The following is a 16,413-nucleotide window of genomic DNA, read 5'->3' on the forward strand; positions in this document are numbered from 1 at the left end:
TATTTTGAAATAAATAATATTATATAGCTGCAGCCTAATAGCTTAAAAAGATATATTTTAGTTGACGAAATATTAAAACTAAACGTGAGAGCAGGTCGGACTGGAGGCGGACGCAGAAACTCGGTACAAACCACCAGTAGCTTCTGCTCTGTTCAAGAAGCTGCGGCGCTGATCTCTGAGCAGCTGTGACCAGAGAGACTCTGTGTTTTCACTGTTTCAACTGTTAAGAAGCAGTCAGTCACTGATCGGCTGCTTCACGTGAACGAGCTCTGATCTCACTGTGTGCGTCTCTCTGGTCGAGTGAGCGGGGCCCCGTGGCCTGTGTGTGCGCGCGCTGTCTGGGAGAACAGACACGCACAAGCACGCACGCACGCACGCATAGTGCATGTGCGCGTGGCTGTGCGCAACATTATAATCCACCTCCAGTGTTGTTGGGGGTCGCCAGTCTCTGGCACCGTTATTTTGGGGGTCGCAGGCTGAAAAGTTTGGGAACCCCTGAACTATAACACAGGTAAATACTACTTCCTGAAATGAGTATCGAGTGGAATCAATTTACTTCATATCCATTAGGGTTTCTAAAGTATTGACATGGCACATACAGGTAGACAACTTTTAACTCATATTTGGTTTAAGTAGACAATTATTTATGTGTTTATGTAAAAGTCAGATATATCCCATTCTAAAAAAGGAGAGGGCTTTTGTTTCCTGGATATAGGTATGTGTATTTTATCTTTTAATCCTCACTTGGGAGCTCGTAAATATATTTAAACATTACTTTGCTTTTTTGTCCCTATATTTTGATACAAACTATTATTTCTTATCTAAGTAGATTATATAATTTTACATGAATAGATATAGTTTCATGAAATACTCATACGCTTTATATAGTATTTTTGGGATTGTAAATTAAGTTATTGTCTTTTTCTGCAATATTTTACTTGCACCCTGTTGTGAAAAAGTCTCACACTTTATGCCTATAATTCTAAGATGGATAGAGAATTTCAATAATAAAGTTAGGCACATAAAGAAGAAACTATTTTTGTTATATTTTTGATGTTTCTGAATATTGGCAAAATTGCAGTGATTGTTATTTGATAAAAAGAATCCATATTTAAAAATTGATTTTATAAAATCATTTGAAAATAATGTTTGGCACAACTGTTAGTCAATATATAAGGCCTCACCTCTAATAACTATCTCAATACGAGGGCAAAATCCCTTACAGACCTTGACTAAATAGTCACACTTGAGCTTGGTTAATTCCTTCTTGATAAAAACCTATAGAGAAGGGAAACTCCTATCCTGAGTAGGGCATACCTTCTTCTCTATACGAACCAAGGTAGAGTAGTCCAAGGGGTTCACATCTGGAGAAGATGGTGACTGCATGTTGAGGTCCTAAAATTCTGGGAAACTGTCCCTCATGAAGGAATTGGTCTTAGTGGTGGGATGACAAAGAGTTCCGTCTTGAGTGAAAACAAAGATTTCTCTTGCCCAAAGTAGCACTTCCTTATCCAGAAGTTCGATGTAAGTATATTCATTGATCTGCTCCTTCCTTTCCATAAAAATGGGAGGAAAAATTGGCCTGAGCTGGCCTCTGCATTTTTGGGCTCAAAACATTTCTCACTGAATCTGAGACAATGTCTGGAATGCTTGGTTTTGATTTGATGGCTCTTTTTTTATTCATAGTGATATCAACTTAAAAAAACTGGTATTGGATCTACTAAAACTTGGCCCAAAATTTTTTTTGCCCTAAAGAAGATTTAGAATCTTCTTAGCTCCTTCTAACTATCTCAACTTGCTGTGTTCAGAGATTAAATATCTTTTGTTGTCCTCTTCTGTGATTTTGCACAAATGTCGTTTCAGATTGAAAATAATAAAAAATGTACTACTAGATAAGATCAACCCAGTATATAAATATTTATTGAATTAAATTATTTAAAGCTTCGTTGATCCTTTTATGTTTATTTTTTAGGCAAAAGAACAAATTTCAATATAATTTCTTTAAAAAATATATATTTGTAATCTATTTCATAATCAATATATTTTCTGGCAGTGTATGTAGGTGGGACATCCACAAATGTTTTATTTTGATGACACACTTAAAATAAATTGGAAAAAAGAATGATATACTTCGAAATATGCTAATTCATAAAGATTATATTAAAATCTTTTACATTTCCCACAATACATTAACTTTGAATGGGGCATATTGTATCATATTAATGTATACTTCTTAAAATATGTAAATGAAGTGGGGTTTTTAATAGAATACCACTGAACTATCGATAGTGACAATCTATAATTCTTAGTTTAATTGTGCTTTAAAAATACAAACTACCTCTTTAAATAAGGAAACTAACTGATTAATGAAGGATCAACTAAAATGATAGATCACAACTCTCGTGAAACCTTCTTCTTATTAAAGCAAATTACGTACAGTTTAAAACAAAGTAAAAAACAGCATATTAATCAAAAGTTTACCGTCATAAGATACCAAAATTGTTAGAAAATCCTAATCATTTAAAAAAAAAACACCTAATCCAAGATGACCCATTGATCGAAGTGTTTGCATGCCATGACAATTAATAAGTTTTGTTAATTCCCAGAATCTTGCAAAGTTCAGACGAAATCCTATAAGAGGCTCAGTTCCTCCTGCTGTACAAGTCCCATTTATTTTAATGACGACTTTGGTCAGTGGTGAGGTCTAATAATGACGTAATTCATTTTTTAATGTTTACTATATGAATATTCGCTCCTTGTTAGGGATCCTTTTTTGTCGATAAACATCATTGACACTGCAGGAATAAATCGTTCCCTGCTTTATCTCAGTAGAATTTTTATACACTATTTATCTTTTCATTAAAGATTATATTCTGAATCTATTCAATGATGAAATATATTTCCCGAAAATGTATCGTAAGTGTAAAACCATGATAAATTCCTTTAGAATTAAATGACCAGTAACAAGACGCTGGATGTACATCATTTTTCTGTCCATTGAAATTAGAAAGGTTGGCCGTGTCGGAGTTAAAAGTAAACAAACTAGTTACCAATCACAGACACGATGTATTATAATTTAAAAAAACACACACCAATACAATCGCAAGTAAAGTTAAATGCAATTCGACATTTCACAATTTTTCCTTTATTATTATCACCATAGCCTTCATTTTTACGATTTATAATTCGGTACCTATTATCTTGCAATAATTGTTATTTTTTGATTTCATTTTAATTTTGACTAATTATATTAATGCATAAAGTTGTCCTACCTTAATGAAATTTTTAGTTTTTACTTATCAGACAATACTTACTTTATCTTGCTTGTTGGATTCAAAAGAATAATTAATATAAAGTGTAGTTATTGTTCTTGGCACTATGCAATCATTTGCTTCAAATTCATAACTATATAAGTAATTGAATCGGAAAAAAGTATTATAAAATGTTATTTTTATTTTTTACCAGGAACATCAAAGTGAATTTGAAGTAAGATGTCTTTGAATCTAAGTCAAAGGCAGAGTTTGTAGCGATCCTTTATTTGTAACATATATTATATGTTCTGTCGGGAAATTGATGGAATTATGCCTTAAAATTTCAACGCATACATGCTATCAAAATCACCTTATGTAATGAATTCAAATCAGACACAAATTAAGTAATATAATTATTATAATAATAATTTTTAAAAAAACACACGATTCGAATAGTAAAAGGGATACTCACTTCTCCGTTATCAATTAATTATAATTAGACATAATGTTATTATTCATATTGGATAATACACAGCTTGTTTCACTGTTATACTAGAGCATTTTTTATATATATTTCACAAATTATCATAACAAAAGACTACAATCTTAACTTGTATTTCATATCTATTGACATTCAATGTTATATTTTGTTGATGCCCATACATGATTCTATGCTCAACAACATTTATAATAAAAACCTGATTAATAAATCATAATTTCTTTGTTTCCATTGTGCTTATGTATTGATCATGATATTTTTTTTTATCAACGAGGACTCTTACAATAATATACATCGCAATCTTTAATAATTTGAGTCTGAATCGATTAGGGGAAACTCTTTTAGGTTTCAGAATCATCGAGGTCATCCAAAGCGGCCATGAATAGTTTAATAAGTAGAATCTGGAGGTTTCTTTCTCGACCTCAGTATCTAACTGAACTAAAAATCCGTTAATAATACAAAATCAACTTCATCTTGATCTTAAGGGCAAACAAAGACTCAAATCTCAAATAATTTGGCATTATTTAAAGGACTGATATAAAAATTTATTTCGGAAGAAAGTATGAATTAACTTAGGGTTAAAAAAAATGGCCAATTTCGAAGAACAAGTGAATATTCCACGTTTTTAACTATAAATAAAAACGTTTAACAATTCTTTATATTTTTAGTTTCAACTGAAAATAATTTGAGAGGAGTTTTAAAGTTTCTTTAGGCTGAACTTGTCAATGAGACGCAGAAAGCAAACCGAAAATATGAATGTTTGTCTACAGATAAATAATTCAAGAAAATATTTATAATAAAAACGGGCGTTTTTTAAAACTTTATGTGTGGATATGAGGGTAGAAAGTGGGTGCAGCTATTTTTATATTATGAGAGGAAGGAAATGTGGTCACATAGATAAATTAATTACATAGTTAACTTCCAAATAATTCATAACTTACATAGGGAAGGGTTTCTTTTGGAATATCAGAGTAATAAATAATAAAAATTTACCAAACAATGTCCAACTGACCATCTCGGTAATATATTCTCTCTCATTATGCAAAATGAGTAATTTATATGAGGTAATAAAATATGTTTTATGTTGGCTGGCATTATGGGTATATGTACTCATAATTTTATTAAAGCGACGTTTAATACTCGTCTATATATAAAGTTATGAACATTAACATAATGATTTTTTAACAGCTTCTTACCTCTAAGTTTTTTGAAAATACTAAGTTCTATGTAAAATATATTCTGCTTTTTAAAATGATTTAAGAAAAAATGTCTCGCATTTAATGATCTTCAATTTTATTTTATAAGTGTAGATATTTAAACTAAAGATAAAAAATGACTATGTCTGATTTATATTGCGTCGTCAAACAGACACACTTTGCTTTAAAATGTAGAAGATGACTTTAAAAGAAGTACTCCGTGTTATTATGTCTTCAATAACACACTCACGCGTATTTAGTCAAAACACGGATTTTGAGATATTTTTTACTCAAGGCTAAATAGTTGCTTTTTATACACGCTCAATGTTCCACGGAAAACTCCTTCAGGATTTCATAACTATGACTATATTAATTACCATTTTAGAACACAAAATTTGTAAATGCTTATGAAATGTTACCAAACATCCATACATTATTTTTTTAATGCTCGATGTCTCTTAAGTTGAATTCATGTTAAGTCTTTTTATTGACTATTCATGAGAATTAGAAAAAAAACCAGTTGTTTCACTCAGTTAAGTCAAATTTTATCATCTCACTGAATACTCAAATTGTATTTTAATGGCACGTAATGAAGGAATCAAGAGTTGATGTTATTTTAAATACCCATTAGTAAAACTTTGATATAGATAATGTACTTTTCTTGAAATTAAATTATGATTGTTTGATGTATTCTCAAACTATTACTAATAATGTGTTTTTTGAAAAAAAAAAAAATGCTACCGGTTCATAATTAGACGTTTTATATTTAAATATTTTATTAATTTAATATATAATCAGTCTAATAAGAAGAAAGTTGTATTTAATAGATTAATTGAAACAATAATTTAGTTGTATCTCATGATAACATTATGAAATGCCCTAAATTCTTATATTGAAACATCCTCTTAGATTGAAGAAAGGCAGAGTTGATATTGTTATGAACACCCAGGAGTGAAACTTTTTTTTAATAAATTATAGTAATTTTAGATTTACAAATGATATTATAATTATTTTAATACATACTTAATCATCCCATAAATACACATCTACATAACCGTAAGACCTATACTAATCCAAATGAGTTAAAAAACAGCCATTAATTAGAATGAATGTTTGCAATGTTATAGCAAAGATACGTAAAAATATATTATTAATTAAAATATTCAACAGAAAGGGGACAAAAGGATATTATTTTACATTTTTGATCTCCTTCTTACAAGGTACCTTTTAACAAATCAGTAGTGAATATTGGGTTGTAATCCACCTATTGAAACTTATCATTTTATCATTTTTTTTAAGGTTCCTTTAATTAGTCAGATAGAGTTGCGCTGATTAAGTATAAGCAAACATAATCATATTACATATAATCCATCTGACCTTGGAATCTTCTTTTAACTTCATATACGTGAAATATATTTCTTTCTTTAGGTACGACCGGGGTGCAAACCTTCGCACATTGAGTTCAAGAGAATAATTTATCCCAAGTGCAGTGTCCATTCAGCTACATCTTTCCATATAATTTTTGAAAACTTTATGCCGGTTAGCCTATATATACAGTAGTGTTTAGGAGAAAGGTGTGTCGTAGGGAAGGATACATAGCAAATGTATGGCGTGTAGTCTTATTTGATTTACTAATACTTTGGTGGCACTCGGATAATTATTAATTTGAAATTACTAAATCTTTATTTTGGGAACTAGTAGTTTACCACCGGGATCATGACACCATAAAAATATTGGCAAAAAAGCCTAAAGGTTGGGTCAAAGTTTAGCAGCTCGTAAATTTAAGTTTTAGACGCATAAAGTTGTGAAAATGCCTTAAGGTGTTTAAGTCAGTCCCTCTCTAAAATAATGAGAAAGAGAAGGTAACAAGTATAGTCATATCGATCCTTTATGACTTTCGATCAGTCCTGCTTCACGTTCAGTCCAGTTTAGTGCCATCCTTGTTATTAGTTTTTCAAACCCATCCCTAAATTATAAAGTACACTCCATGAGGCATTCTTTCTGCTGAAATTAAAGTAATCTATCTCAGTTTACCCATGAAATAAGTTTAGTAAAACTTTCACACTACTTGTTTGACATTACTCTTATACTCTTAATTATGTCATACTTGAAGTATTTATTATTCTTATAAATATTGGTTCCTAGATGGACGACATTGAAGAATGATAACTTCAATTGAAAAAGATTAAAAATGTTTCAAAATATATACTTTTTTTTTTAATTGTGTGTATTGGAAGCATTTGTTCTTTTCCATGTATAAAAATAAATCAGTAATTACATTTTTTAATAATAATTTTATTGAAAATAGTATGAAATAACAATTATTTTACATCAAAATAGCAAGTTTAATATTTAATTTACTTAAATCTAACTATAAGGTACTTATTACTTAGTTGTTATTGAATGTGGAGAATAAATTTGGAAACTCATCCCAGTGGTCAACAAGGTTTTGCACTGGAATTGAGATGGTGTAATTTTGATTGTTTATGCATACATTGAAAAACCAAAAAATAACCAATATAAGCCAAAATTTCTACTTTTGTGGCATATAAACAAGCAAAATTTTAAATATATTCACTGGACAATAACAACTTAATAAATATGCAAAAAAAAATTTTTTTAGTAGCAACTCTTAAATGAATATTAAAATAATAATTCTTTATCATACTTTTTATATATGAAGCTGCAAGTCACAACTTGATGATAATCTATAATTTTTTTTTAATGAGGAATTTATTAGATTTCTAGTGGAAGGGTCTCTTTTTGTATTTTTTTAAAAGGCATTTTATACGATTTAGGAAAATGATGAAAAAATAAGTAACATATTTTCTTAATCTATTATAGGCTTTTTTTCTGTTAATTATATCTTTAAAGTCGAAAAATGACAAAGAAATATGTTGGGAAAGGTAAGAAAACCCCCGGCTAGATGCTCAAATGCAGATCCTCTTCTTTTGATTCTGGATAATCCCTGTTCCCATATTTCTATTGAAGCTATGCTACTCTGTAAGGGGTCTGGAATTGTAATTTTGACCATGCCTCCTCATACTTCACATATACTACTGCCACTGGATGTTAGCTGTTATGGTCCACTTAAAAATTACTTCAATCATAGCGTGGACGCCTACCAAGGATCTAATCCAGAAAAAATAGGGTCTCACTCTACGAGTTAGCTCAACATTCCAGCCAAAAAATACTTTAAGGTTTTGTTGCGTCTTGACGAGGGAGAGGCGCAAGCTTATTTATAATAGGAGAGATCCAGGATGACCAAGAGACAGGAGGAGAATAATTCACGTGGAGGAATAATGTTACACTAGATCATGTGTATTCTAATTATACTCTGATATATTTATAAAAGACGACACTATTTATAATACGTAAAACTCAGTACTTATAATACATAGACGAATATACAAGAAGATAAAAACCAGAAAGGACATATTAAATACATAACAGGTTTAACCCCTACTAATATTGTATCAGGTTTTAGAAACACGGGTATATTCCCCTTAAACTATGATATTTTCAATGAATCGGATTACAAAGCTTCTGAAATTACTAAATGTGAAATGCCAACCAAGAGTAAAGCATTTTGCCGTACATCTCTTTAGAAAGTCTTGTAGTTCAATACAAAATGGCAGATCGTCAACAATAAGTGAAGTCTCTCCTAAGGTACTATGGCCACTACCTATAGCCAACAAAGACCATCCAAAAATAGACGTTGCAATATATATATATCGTATTCTATTCTCACAACAGCACCATCGAAATGTGAATAAAAAAGATTATTGATTATTTAAATTATGATCATTATCTATGAGCTTAGTGAAATATTTGTGTATTTGGAAATTAATATGAATAAAATTATTATTGTCTACATAAAACCATGACAATGCATTTATTGACTAGGGAATGATGTATAACTAATTGTGGAATAAATTTGAGTAGACTGGATAATTTTCATATCATCAATATGTAAATTTTTCTTAATCGTTTCTTATCTTAATCAGTCATTCAATTACATGTATCAACCTGCCCCATGACATGTATTAACTTACCCCTACCCTGAGGTAAGTTGATACATTCTACAATTTTTATATTAATGAAAAAATAATAAACAATATCATAAATATACATAGTTACATTTTGTTAGATAACCCTTTTGGCTACATAGTTGCAAAATATTAGACAAAATAGATTATTCTGAACTTTTTGAGGACGAAAAAATCAAAACGTGTATCAACTTACCTCACCTTCCCTACAATTGTAAAAAAATATTTTTCAAAAAAGCAATCTGGAATATATCATGTAAATCCAAAGAGAGAAAAGTTAAAATATTTATGAATAGTATACCGGGCCAGTGATTATTATTTACTCATATCTATTATGCAAATTTTGAAGAGTTTAACTGTCTTTTTTTTATAATTTTCTCATCAGCTATGTTATAGAACACATAAGTAGTTGTCGATTGTTTATAAAAACTTAATCCTAGTCGCCAACATGACCATACAGTATTAGAAGAAGATTGAAAAAGCAGCAGTTTGACAAAATTGTTAATAGGAGTCATTAAAATAAATGACTCTCAACATCTTTAAATTTGCATAAATTGGTTAAAAAATAACAGTTGCCCCTGTAGTTTTAAAAATATTTATATATATACATATTTTTTTTTTACATCAATCGAATCTGTTTCGCTATGCTTTTGTTCTTTCACTTCTAAAGTCATTCGATGAAACATGTTATATTTTTTTAATCATCTAATGGAGATTATTAATTATGCTAATTGGGAGTATTTTTTGCTTTCTAAAAAAATAAAAGGAACGGAAAATCAGTATAGAATCCCTGACAGTTTTGTATTTTTTTAAAAGAGGAAAGCATCATACCTGTTGTGACGTTTCATTAGATCATCTATAAGCTGTTGTGTCACGGAGAGAGGGGGAGAAGGAAAAAAACATGTACATTGACAAGAGTTACCCCACTATATCCTCAATTTGACTCTGAGTCCAACAAGGACTTGCAATCGTAACTCTGCAACAAATCCTCAAACTTACTTTCCGTCTTTTACGAACACCCACAAATGTTCAATCTTGTGATATTATGGATGAATGTATCTAGTAGAAAGGGAAGTTATAATATCAGGATTTAAATAATAATTACAGTAACGTAAGAAAAAAATTTACTCTTAAGCTTGTCAACTCCAAAAGAAACGGACGAGCTAAAATATACCCTCAATTTTCATCAATTTACATTATAACTATAAAATATATACACAATATATCTCCAACTTGACGTGTCATGATCCCATAGCTTTCAACTCAAATTAAATATTTTATACACATTATATCAATTAAAAAAAATGCCTTTGTTAATAATATGTTAACTTTTTATTTATTATATATTTGATTTGGTATTTCTTATCCTTTTTTAGAGTAAGTTTATCTTGGTCATTATTGATCCCATCGGGTCATACTATATATTTTTGTAAAGGTGTGAGTGTACATCACAATTTTTTTCTTTTAAAAGCGACCAAGATAATTGGCAATGTATAAAGGGCCGATAATTTTTCTATTTGTGTGGCACAACAGGGGTTTGAGCGATTTTTATTATCCCTCAATTCTTCCCTCTACTTTGAATGAGAAAACAAGACATGATCCCAACAGCACCTGGGTCCACCCTCCTTTGATGATCCTCCAAAAGCTCCGAAAGCTCGGATGGGAAATTCTTATGAACCATTCTACAGTCCAGATCTGGCACAAAGTCACTGACACCTGTTCCTGTTTATGGCCAACACGCTTAAAGATATAAATTTGGCCTCAAATGGGGCATACTTGGTTTAAGTCAGATAATTGTAGCACTTCTTCTAAAATATATAAAATAAAGTAAAAAAAAATTACTTTTTACACAGTCTATGATATTATATAGAGCAATTAGATACTTTAAAAGTAATTATAAAATATAATCATCTATTCCTAAGTCATTTTAAATATATATATACGAATATTATTCATTCTATGAACATCACCTTATTTGCATATTTTCAATTGCATAATATGAATTACAATGCCTACTATGTAGCTTGTCATAATATTTTCGTGCTAGTTCAAGTACTTTTTAATAATTTTTTAATTAAAAAAATGAAACAAAAATTGCATTAAGATATGAATAAAATTGCGAATCTTTTTCATTTGCAAGTGTCTGAGTTTTTTATATGAGAAGAACACAATAAACTACAACCAAGGTCAAGTGGAGAAATTGTTCGAACAACTCCAATTTTTATACAGTGATGCATACAATATGTTTTGCCTGGATGTAAAAATTAAATAAATCGAAAAATTAACATGATCATTTTACTAATAAGTATATGAAGAGTATTTCGGTCCAAATAAAAAATTCAAACCCTTGTATTCTTAGTTATATTTAGCAAGTAGGAACAAGGATCTGGATTTTATTGGTTAATTATTGTTATGTTCTTGTTTTATGTTACTGATTTCCTTGGGAGCAGAGGAGAGAAAAGAAGAGAGAGATAAAGATGTTACATTATTACGAGTCACTCATTAGTCATAATCATTTATGAATCATAGTTTGTTCTTTTAAATTATTTATATTTGAGTTTGATGGCATCCTTAAAAATTTGTGAAGATTGATTGTCATGGGAAAAAGAAGAAGATGAATGTTAAAAAAATAATCAAACTGAGCACCGAAATAATCAGTAAATCAAAAATCAGTAAAAAAAGAAATCGGGCACTATTGATCTATCTACTTTAAATTAACGAACAAAAGGTCATTTTTTTCGAAGCCCAGCTAAAACAAAACAGATACAATAATTTTAAATCACTCAAGGGATCTTCTGTTGGACTCAATGACGACCACAATTCGGGTCCTGAACTGTAATTCATGTATTCTAGAACGATGAAGTCGAACAGGGACTTCTTGGTAAAATGAGGACATTTATTTAACATTGCCTCGAGGTACCTCGAGACAAAACAAGTTTTTGGGCTCCCACTCGGTATATATTGGGTGCTTGTTTCCCACGAAGGCTTTTATCAATCCTTCAATCCTGCTTCTGTCGATCCATGTCATTTTGAGACCTCAATCTTACTAATGTTCAGAGCGTTGCCCACCAATATCATCACAACAGCCTTCTCCCGCTGAAATATAATAAGCTCGAAATTTTCTGTTGCTGACTCCATGGCGTTGTCAACATCAGCTAAGTGAAACGTTTATGTGTCAAATAAAAAAAAACATTGAACAAATTTGTCATAATATAGTCCGAAAAAATCAGCAAATCTCAAGTACGGATTTCGTTGTAACAATTTGTATATTTATAAAATATCTGTTTCAATTTTGTTGGTTGATAATAATCACAGGAAGTAATTGAGTAAGGATTTAAAAAAAGTAAGACAGGGTAAGTTGTGTGATTTTTTTTGCCAACTACAAACGAAAAATTATATAGAAAGATAAAAAAAAAATTCAAATTCTTCTTTTTTTAAATACAAACAGGTTCGCGTACTACGTTTACCTAAAAAAATATCCTTGAAGAAAATAACATTTACTAAGAACAAAAAGAAAAAGAAAAAATTGTATTATAACTATATGTTATACGATAGTAATATTCAAATGCAAAATTTAGCTATTAATCACAAACTAATCCGAAAACAAATATTTTCTTACTTTATATAGTAATACCAGTAATAATTTTTGACATGCAACATTTTCGAGTTTTTTTTAACAACAATTACTACAGTCAGTACTGGTTTAAAGGTGGCACTTTCTTAAGGCCTTGCGCTTTTACACAAATATAAGAGCCCTGACATTTATCTTTATTTAAGGTCCCACTTAATGTAAAACTAGCCTTAAATACATCCCTTTGCATTAGAACCAATCAAAGTTGACTAATAGTGTATAACTTTTTAGTCTAAGTGGCATTAATATTTTGAAGTTTCTTTAATTCCAATAACATATAAATAAATTCGATCAATATAAATGATACAATTAACAAAATTTCAGTAAAGGAGTATTCGTTATTGAAATAGATACACACTTAGAAAAAAACTATAAAAACATGTATGTAATTTACGGAAGAGTAAAATATTTTCTGGACTCAAACACAGATATACACTCCTTTGATGCAAGTTTAGTATATTTTTATCATTTGTTTCATCATGTCGTTGCAATATTTGGATTATGATTCTGTCTCATTTTCACTTATTTTTCAACAGCTTCATTATGAAATAGATATTTTTCTCGAATTAACAGCTCTTCATTATATAGGGGGGCTGTGGACAAAATCTGTCGCATTTTAAAGACGAAATAACTCCATCAGCTGATGTCTGATCCGTCTTTTTTCGGAGTTAAAAAATTTCCCGCGTCATGGGCTTTAGTTATTGTTTACCACTTGTAGCGATAGCATCATTTTAAGTGCCCAAGAAAAGTCATTATGTTCAATGAGAGAGATCGTAGGTGCGCTGCTATTCAGATTATGCTTAGTGATCACATGAAATTAAGCAATGCTGAAATACCTGGCCTTCTGTCAATGCCAGTTAGAACGGTTAGAAGTCTCAGGAAGCAGCTGGAGGAGTCATCGGACCCAATAGGCGTTGTTGACAGGAAGAAGAAGGAGGAGAAGAGCACCAGGATTGTCCGGGACGTCATTTTCATCAACGAGGCCGGGAACATTCTCGACGAGGACCCCCGGCGTTCCATGAGAGCCATGGCGAGGGACCTGGGTGTGGCTGAGTGGAACGTGAGGGCTTGTGTGAAGGAGGACTTAAGGTGTAAGTCCTACAGGCGTCGGACAGCCCAACTTCTGACTGAAAAGACACAATGGTTGCGGCTGCTCAAAACCTTCCAGCTGCTGAACATCTTGAAGAACCCAAAGTCGCCGAACATACTCTGGTTCTTCTCTGATGAGAAGAGTTTTGTTCAGGATCAAATTCACAACTCCCAAAACCATCGCTGGATTGCTGTAAACAACAGAGACGTCCCCAGGGTCATGAAGACCAACTTTCCGGCCACTGTCATGGTCTTTATGGTCGTGTCAAGTAAGGGTCATGACATGCCGCCCCACATCTTCGAGACAGGCCTCATGGTGAACACTCGGCTCCGGCCCACAAAGCTAAGCGGACGCAAGAATGACTGAAAAGCAATGCTTTTGCGTTCGTACCCTTCTCCTCTTGCCCTTCGTCATCAACAGATTTGAACCCGTTGGACTACTTTGTCAGGTCCTACGTAGAGAACATGACCAACCGCTCCTCCCATAACACCAAACAGTCTCTCATCACCAGCATCAAAGAGAAATTCAGTGAGATAGAAACAGTGCAGATCCAAAATGCCTGTTCTCGGTTTCGTAGCTGCATTGAGCGGGGTTTGGCCGCAGACGGCGGCTACATTAAATAGATAGCTGCTTGATATCCTAATAAAGATATTTGTTTTTATTTTATCAATAAATATAATAAAATAAGCTTATAGTTGTTGTTTTCTGAAGCGGCAGATTTTGTCAACGCACCCTGTAGATATTGCTATCAACTTACTCATTGGATAAATATTTTTCAATGGGAGGTTCTGTCACAGTTGCTTATTCCTGTCAATAATTTAATAATAAAATTTGAATTAAGTATTGAAAACACTATAGATATAATTCTCTTTTATGCATATTTTTTAATCTCAGGTACATCGGCACAAATTATACCAAGAAGAACATTTTATGGATAAGAAAAGTAAAAATGTCTTTGTACAACTTGTTGAACAAATTATGAAATTTTTATTCTTACTCTTGCTACTTTGTGACTACCACTTGTGCAAAAGAAATTACCATCCGACCTCCCAGAGCTTCTGGTGATTCATCAAAGATTTTGCGGGCTAGTGTTTTCTTGAAAATGTCTTGTTAGTCTCCAATTCACCAAAATTGGCCACTATTGTTCGATCACCACTTTCAAACGATCGTATTATTCAAAGAGAAAAGAAGATTTGACCGAGAAAAAAAATCACTCATATGTAGCATATTGAATTTGATATAAATATTTTCGATCAGTACTCAATTTTCCATTTCTGTTATAGCAAGATAAACTGAAATTTGAGCAAAGGTTGCGATTGGACTAGTTTCACATGTTAAAAACCTTTTTCCTATTGGTCCATAAAATCCATAAGGGTCAGCTATTTTTCCATCTATCTTTGCAATTAAATGTTCAGAAGAAGTTCGTTTTAATATAGTGTATATACTAATCAAAGAACAGATCTCTGTAGATATTTTTCAAAAAAAGTTTATAACTTTGCATTTATAACCTCTATTTGAATTTGTTCCGTCATATCCAAAAGCTATAACAAACTTAAATGCAATATTTTTTACTTTTGCTTAAATAGCTAATAATTCCATTACACAAGCAACTTTTCCCGTATTTTGGGTCAAGTGTCTTAAATACTTAAATAATCATATCACTTTCAATTAAAATATATACATGTTATTGACAAAGAAATATTTGCAGCACATTCTTCGCTTTTTCTAATTCTCATACTTCGCAATTTATTTTTCTCTATGATAGTGTTTCCCTTATATCTATTGATAAGTGCAATATCATTTAATATAGACGTTAATAGCGTATAAAATGCATCGTCTAGACTTGGTTTATCAATTAAATGGAGTTTTTGGAATATAAAAAAATACATATTTCCAAAAAAAAAAAAAAAGATTGCTCTGAATAGAAAATACGTTTTTGAAGAGAGTAAGCCAATTAAAAAGTTCGAGAACCACTGGTTTAGACATTAAAAAAATATTTTAAGTAAGAGAGCAATTAATAATATAATAACTTAGACACAATTATTCTTGAATTTTTCGACTCGCAGCAGAGTAATATGGTTCAAAAGAATAATCTTACTTTAATAATTAAGATGATAATATACAAAATTAAGAAATAGTAAAAAAATATTTTATAAATGCGTTGTTTGCTCTAATAATTTTTTTTAAAGATTTATCATTTTATACTTTTCTGTACGTCGTTTCTGTTTTTACAAATAAATCAAAGTTGTACTAAAAAGGAATTTAACTTCCAAAAATATAAATTATTTGACATAATAAATATATACAAAAATATAATTTATGTTGAGGTTTTCCTACATTTTTGCATTAGATAATATGTTAATAAAGTGAAATCCGCTTATCGTGACAACATTGGATTGGAGCAAAATTAAAACAATAAGAGGATTGTCATTTTGTCCGGATTAATTGTTAAGCACACATTTTAGAGGATTTACATAGATATTATTAATATATTACTATAAAAAGGATACCTCTATTTCATGAAGCTTTTTCACTTTATGCAAAAGATATTGCATAAAAGTCTACTTAATACCATCTACTTTTTAAAAAATACATAAGAAAATTGCGACTGCCAGCTTATGGAAAAAGGGACGACTTATCCTCAAAACTCAAGAATATATATTTTCAAAGAATTAGATGAGGGAAATGTTTCCTTGG

The 16,413-nt window shown here is 30.9% G+C and overlaps 1 protein-coding gene across 1 annotated transcript in view; it reads left to right on the forward strand.

Annotated features, from left to right (window-relative positions):
* AkhR (Adipokinetic hormone receptor) overlaps positions 1–16,413 on the forward strand; it is a 172,374-nt gene that overhangs the window by 52,796 nt on the left and 103,165 nt on the right. The window lies entirely within an intron of this gene.

Source organism: Lepeophtheirus salmonis, chromosome 14 (genome assembly GCF_016086655.4).
Source record: "Lepeophtheirus salmonis chromosome 14, UVic_Lsal_1.4, whole genome shotgun sequence".
In the NCBI taxonomy this organism is placed as follows: Eukaryota; Metazoa; Arthropoda; class Copepoda; order Siphonostomatoida; family Caligidae; genus Lepeophtheirus; species Lepeophtheirus salmonis.